The sequence below is a fragment of the Thalassophryne amazonica genome, chromosome 9 (genome assembly GCF_902500255.1).
Source record: "Thalassophryne amazonica chromosome 9, fThaAma1.1, whole genome shotgun sequence".
Taxonomy (NCBI): Eukaryota; Metazoa; Chordata; class Actinopteri; order Batrachoidiformes; family Batrachoididae; genus Thalassophryne; species Thalassophryne amazonica.
The window spans coordinates 28,861,041-28,868,002 of NC_047111.1; positions in this window are offsets into that span (position 1 = coordinate 28,861,041).

Here is a 6,962-nt window from a genome sequence, read left to right on the forward strand (position 1 = left end):
CCCCCGAGTCACACTAACTGTCAGAATGCTCGTAGCACGGGCCGGGGCGGAGGATTAGCAGCAATCTTCCATTCCAGCTTATTAATTAATCAAAAACCTAGACAGAGCTTAATTCATTTGAAAGCTTGTCTCTTAGTCTTGTCCATCCAAATTGGAAGTCCCAAAAAACAGTTTTATTTGTTATTATCTATCGTCCACCTGGTCGTTACTGTGAGTTTCTCTGTGAATTTTCAGACCTTTTGTCTGACTTAGTGCTTAGCTCAGATAAGATAATTATAGTGGGCGATTTTAACATCCACACAGATGCTGAGAATGACAGCCTCAACACTGCATTTAATCTATATTAGACTCTATCGGCTTTGCTCAAAAAGTAAATGAGTCCACCCACCACTTTAATCATATTTTAGATCTTGTTCTGACTTATGGTATGGAAATAGAAGACTTAACAGTATTCCCTGAAAACTCCCTTTTGTCTGATCATTTTTTAATAACATTTACATTTACCCTGATGGACTACCCTGCAGTGGGGAATAAGTTTCATTACACTAGAAGTCTTTCAGAAAGCGCTGTAACTAGGTTTAAGGATATGATTCCTTCTTTATGTTCTCTAATGTCATATACCAACACAGAGCAGAGTAGCTACCTAAACTCTGTAAGGGAGTTAGAGTATCTTGTCAATAGTTTTGCATCCTCATTGAAGACAACTTTGGATGCTGTAGCTCCTCTGAAAAAGAGAGCTTTAAATCAGAAGTGTCTGACTCCGTGGTATAACTCACAAACTCGTAGCTTAAAGCAGATAACCCGTAAGTTGGAGAGGAAATGGCGTCTCACTAATTTAGAAGATCTTCACTTAGCCTGGAAAAGAGTTTGTTGCTCTATAAGAAAGCCCTTCGTGAAGCTAGGACATCTTTCTACTCATCACTAATTGAAGAAAATAAGAACAACCCCAGGTTTCTTTTCAGCACTGTAGCCAGGCTGACAAAGAGTCAGAGCTCTATTGAGCTGAGTATTCCATTAACTTTAACTAGTAAGGACTTCATGACTTTCTTTGCTAACAAAATTTTGACTATTAGAGAAAAATTACTCATAACCATCCCAAAGATGTATCGTTATCTTGGCTGCTTTCAGTGATGCCGGTATTTGGTTAGACTCTTTCTCTCCAATTGTTCTGTCTGAGTTATTTTCATTAGTTACTTCATCCAAACCATCAACATGCTTATTAGACCCCATTCCTGCCAGGCTGCTCAAGGAAGTCCTACCATTATTTAATGCTTCAATCTTAAATATGATCAATCTATCTTTGTTAGTTGGTTATGTACCACAGGCCTTTAAGGTGGCAGTAATTAAACCATTACTTAAAAAGCCATCACTTGACCCAGCTATCTTAGCTAATTATAGGCCAATCTCCAACCTTCCTTTTCTCTCAAAGATTCTTGAGAGGGTAGTTGTAAACAGCTAACTGATCACCTGCAGAGGAATGGTCTATTTGAAGAGTTTCAGTCAGGTTTAGAATTCATCATAGTACAGAAACAGCATTAGTGAAGGTTACAAATGATCTTCTTATGGCTTCGGACAGTGGACTTATCTCTGTGCTTTTCTGTTGGACCTCAGTGCTGCTTTTGATACTGTTGACCATAAATTTTATTACAGAGATTAGAGCATGTCATAGGTATTAAAGGCATTGCGCTGCGGTGGTTGTGAATCATATTTGTCTAATAGATTACAGTTTGTTCATGTAAATGGGGAATCTTCTTCACAGACTAAAGTTAATTATGGAGTTCCACAAGGTTCTGTGCTAGGACCAATTTTATTCACTTTATACATGCTTCCCTTGGGCAGTATTATTAGACGGTATTGCTTAAATTTTCATTGTTACGCAGATGATACCCAGCTTTATCTATCCATGAAGCCAGAGGATACGCACCAATTAGCTAAACTGCAGGATTGTCTTACAGACATAAAGACATGGATGACCTCTAATTTCCTGCTTTTAAACTCAGATAAAACTGAAGTTATTGTACTTGGCCCACAAATCTTAGAAGCATGGTGTCTAACCAGATCGTTACTCTGGATGGCATTTCCCTGATCTCTGGTAATACTGTGAGAAATCTTGGAGTTATTTTTGATCAGGATATGTCATTCAAAGCGCATATTAAACAAATATGTAGGACTGCCTTTTTGCATTTACGCAATATCTCTAAAATCAGAAAGGTCTTGTCTCAGAGTGCTGCTGAAAAACTAATTCATGCATTTATTTCCTCTAGGCTGGACTATTGTAATTCATTATTATCAGGTTGTCCTAAAAGTTCCCTAAAAAGCCTTCAGTTGGTTCAGAATGCTGCAGCTAGAGTACTGACGGGGACTAGCAGGAGAGAGCATATCTCACCCGTGTTGGCCTCCCTTCATTGGCTTCCTGTTAATGCTAGAATAGAATTTAAAATTCTTCTTCTTACTTATAAGGTTTTGAATAATCAGGTCCCATCTTATCTTAGGGACCTCGTAGTACCATATTACCCCATTAGAGCGCTTCGCTCTCAGACTGCGGGCTTACTTGTAGTTCCTAGGGTTTGTAAGAGTAGAATGGGAGGCAGAGCCTTCAGCTTTCAGGCTCCTCTCCTGTGGAACCAGCTCCCATTCAGATCAGGGAGACAGATACCCTCTCTACTTTAAGATTAGGCCTTAAAACTTTCCTTTCGCTAAGGCTTATAGTTAGGGCTGGATCGGGTGACCCTGGACCATCCCTTGGTTATGTTGCTTTAGACGTAGACTGTGTTTCATAATTATTGTATGGCCTTGCCTTGCAATGTGGAGCGCCTTGGGGCAACTGTTTGTTGTGATTTGGCGCTATACAAGAAAAAAGTTGATTGATTGATTGATTGATATTCAAGATATTGTCATTGCCACCCTTGTTAGCACGATATCTCAAAATCTATTTCACCAATTTCATTCATATTTAGCACAAGGGTGTACTTTGGTGATCCCCGACAACCAGTCGATTACAGTGACCTTGGGGTCAATTTAAGGTCACAGCAAGATATTCAAGATATTGTCATTGCCACCCTTGTTAGCACGATATTTCAAAGTCCAGCTGACCAATTTCATTCACATTTAGCATAAGGATGTACTTGGGTGATCCCCGACACTTTGTATTATTGATTTGTGTCATCTCCTGATGACTGTTGACTATATCTGCTTACTCTAATCAAGGGGTATGGGGGAGCTGGAGTCTATCCCAGCAGTCACAGGGCATGAGGCAGGATACACCCTGGACAGGACAAACACATCCACACCCACACGTACACCTACGATTAAAGTTTCCATTTCATCTAGCCTGCATGTCTTTGGACATGGGAGGAAGCCGGAGCACCCTAAGGAAGCCCACACAAACTTAGGAAAACATGCGAAACTCACACAAAAAAGTCCACGTGGGAAACGATCGCCTGACCACTCACAATGCTTTGCAACATTTTAATAATAATATTAATAATAATACACAAACATATCGAACATAATGGTAATTCCAAACATAAACAAGAACATTTCCTATTAATTATCAATAGCATTATTCTGTATCATGCAGCATTGAGAAATCCACCAATGGAACTGGAAGCGGAACATTTCAGTAGCCTCCAACCTTTTTGTTTTGCATGGTGGAAGGCGCAGTTCCTCTCCTTGTTTGGGCAAAGATGCACTCTGTCTGCATTCCTCACAGTCGACATGGGCAAAGTGACCTGCGCAGTACTTGCATCTGTGTCGGGTTTCCCATGTTGGGAAATGATCAAGGCCATCCTTTCTCACATCAGGGGGCACCCCAGGGGTTTTCCTCTTGCAGGGAGGGTCTGACATTGCTTCTGGAGAGGATGGTGTTCGGCCACACTTTTTGACCATTCCTTCTGAGACATGTGCCACAGAAGCCTGAAACCTTTGAAGGGGCAGGGGTTGTTGCTTGGGCATCAGTTTTTCCAGGTCTCTTGTGGAGCGGATCCATGCATTGACGACTGCCAGTGTAACAGTCTGCCACCAAATGTATAAGTACCACCTTCAAGATCTGTACCTGTAAAGTGCAGATAGTGTATCAAGAAGGTCAACACCTCCCATGAACTTATATGTGTTAGCGATGGCTAGTCTGGGAACCATGTATGTGGGTTTTGGCTTTCCTACCCCAGCGCTTCACGTTGCCCAGTGGCTCACCACTAACAAAAGAAGAGCAGGTTCACAGCTTTGTTGTGGTACCATCTCCCAATGATGTCTCTCTGATTCACTCTGAAATCCACAGATCCTCTTCCCTTTGCCTTTAATTCTTTTCATCCATCAGTTGGCAGTTCTTTACCCTGTTCATTCAGACTGTGCCTATGTAGTAGATTCTTCTTTGCTTCAAATGCTCCACACTTCCTCATCATCATGACTGTCTGTGCTTTCTGAATCCTTTCAGTAGGAGGCCATTCCTCCTCCTCCTCCTCATCATCTTCTAGGTGCTCCATTTCACTTGAACTCCCATCCATAATCATTTTTAATGCTGTATTTTTTGCCATCTAAACACACGCACACATGCAACCCCAATTCCAATGAAGATGGGACGTTGTGTGAAAAGAAAAGAAAAACAGAATACGATTTGCAAATCCTCTTCAACCTATACTCAATTGAATACACCACAAAGACAAGATATTTAATGTTCACACTGATAGACTTTTTTGTTTTTGCGCATATATTTGCTCATTTTGAAATGGATGCCTGCAACACATTAAAAAAAAAACGGGTACAGGGGCAACAGAAATACTGGGAAAGCTGATGAATGCTCAAGAACACCTGTTTGGAACAATCCACGGGAGAAGAGGTTAACTGGAAACAGTTGAGTGTCATGATTGGTAGGAGCATCCCCAATAGGCTCAGGCGCTTACAAGCAAAAATGGGGTGATGAGCACCTCTTTGTGAACAACTGCATGAAAATAAATAGTCCAACAGTTTAAGAAGAATGTTTCTCAATGTTCAATTGCAAGTAATTTAGGGATTCCATCATCTGCAGTCCATAATCAGAAGATTCAGAGAATCTGGAGAACTTTCTACATGTAAGCTGCAAGGCTGAAAACAAACACTGAATGCTCATGACCTTCAAACCCTCGGCAGCACTGCATTAAAAACCGACATCATTGTGTAAAGGATATTATCGCGTGGGCTCAGGAACACTTCAGAAAACCATTATCAGTTAACACAGTTCACCGCTGCATCAACAAGTGCAAGTTAAATCTCTACCATGTAAAGCACCGCCACCTTCTCTAGGCCCAAATTCATTTGAAATGGACAGATGCAAAGGGAAAAAATGTGCTGTGGTCTGAGTCCACATTTCAAACTGTTTTTGGAAAAAATGGATGTCGTGTCATCCAGACAAAAGAGGAAAAAGATCATACACATTGTTTCCAGCGCAAAGTTCAAAAGCCAGCATCTGTGATGGTATGGGGGGCTTCATAGTAAAAGAGTACGGGTACTAGACTGGCCTGCCTGCAGTCCAGACCTGTCTCCCATTGAAAACGTGTGGCACATTATGAAGTGCAAAATACGACAACGGAGACCCCGGACTGTTGAACAACTGAAGTCATATATCAAACAAGATTGGGAAAGTATTCCACTTACAAAGCTTCAACAATTAATGTCCTCAGTTCCAAAACGCTTATTGAGTGTTGTTAGAAGGAAAGGTGATGTAACACAGTGGTAAACATACCACTGTCCCAGCTTTTTTGAAACGTGTTGCAGGCATCCATTTCAAAATGAGCAAATATTTGCACAAAAACAATAACGTTTATCAGTTTGAACATTAAATATCTTGTCTTTGTGGTGTATTCAGTTGAATAGAGGTTGAAGAGTATTTGCAAATCATTGTATTCTATTTTATTTACATTTTACAAAATGTCTCAACTTCATTGGAATTGGTGGTGTACATGCAAAATAGATTATTATGTATTTTTCCTCTGATTTGTGTGTGTGTGTGTGTGTGTGTGTGTGTGTGTGTGTGTGTGTGTGTGTGTGTGTGTGTGTGTGTGTGTGTGTGTGTGTGTGTGTGTGTGTGTGTGTGTGTGTGTGTGTGTGTGTGTTTTCATTAAGCAAAAGGAAAATACCCAACTCGTCATCCATATAATGATATAAAGTTACATATCTATTTTTTAGCCCTAAATGTACCAAATTATCTCATTTAAACATTTTATTAGTTTATTACAAAAATCAAGACTGTATGCTGCTTGATGTTATGTATAACGCATGAAATGCAATAAAATGACAACTGACTGATTTAGAGTTAAATGACCATATAGAGACCTGCTGTTTCACATACACACATACACACATTTTTAACATGGTTTACTAAAACATATATTATGAAATATTAAGTCATTTCACATTGCATCAACCCAGTAACTGTTCCTATTGGTGTTTCATTAAAAATTTAAACTTTTTCTTCCCTCAACCTTTTCAAAATTGGCAAAAACCTTCAAAAAACATCTGTGTAACAATCCTTCATCATGACACTCTTGCAGCTCACTGGAAATCCATCTGGTGAATGAATTATCTAGTGGATTAGTCAAGTAATGCATGTATTTGGTAGTATGCAATGGGCTTTTCAAGGGAAAAAAAATCACACTGATGATGTAAAGGGCTCAAAAACTCAAGTATCAAGTTTGGCGTTATAGGGTTAATGTCGGGTGGCCAGCCAGACTGTCAGGAGTGAGCGGTCATGTCAGGCCGGCTGGATGGTCAGGAGTGAGCGTAGGACAGCTCCATGGAGGGATTCAGTTTCAGATGTTTGACCCGGTGTCGTAGACCGAACGGTCCCCCCTAAAAAATTGGTCCGCCCTGCCTCCACTGTGCATGCGTCATTTCGGACAACAGCAACAAGTCTGGGACGGAGTCTCTTCACCCAAACCAATAAAATGGATTAATGGGATTATTAACCATCAGATAAATAAGCAAACCGT